The sequence below is a fragment of the Penaeus monodon genome, chromosome 20, assembly GCF_015228065.2.
Source record: "Penaeus monodon isolate SGIC_2016 chromosome 20, NSTDA_Pmon_1, whole genome shotgun sequence".
NCBI classification, from domain to species: domain Eukaryota; kingdom Metazoa; phylum Arthropoda; class Malacostraca; order Decapoda; family Penaeidae; genus Penaeus; species Penaeus monodon.
The window spans coordinates 39,664,672-39,664,929 of record NC_051405.1 but is presented as its reverse complement, the minus strand read 5'-3'; positions in this window follow the sequence as shown (position 1 = coordinate 39,664,929).

Below are 258 nucleotides of genomic sequence, written 5' to 3'. Positions count from 1 at the left end.
TGGGGCTCAACACAGGCTGTCCGAGTTGGTGACGAACATGAAGCGTGAGGTCCTGGCAAGTGGCAATGAAACTTCTTGGAGAGCAATGACAACCCCCAAAGGCCAGTGGTTCCAGCCAATGCCCAGATCTAGCTATGGTCTAGTTGACCTCACCTTAACCTCTTCTATATATGTATATTAAAAGGGAATCAGACGAAATGGCAGCAAACTCACACTCCCAACTCTGATACTTAACCGTAGGAATAAAAAAATGTCGAT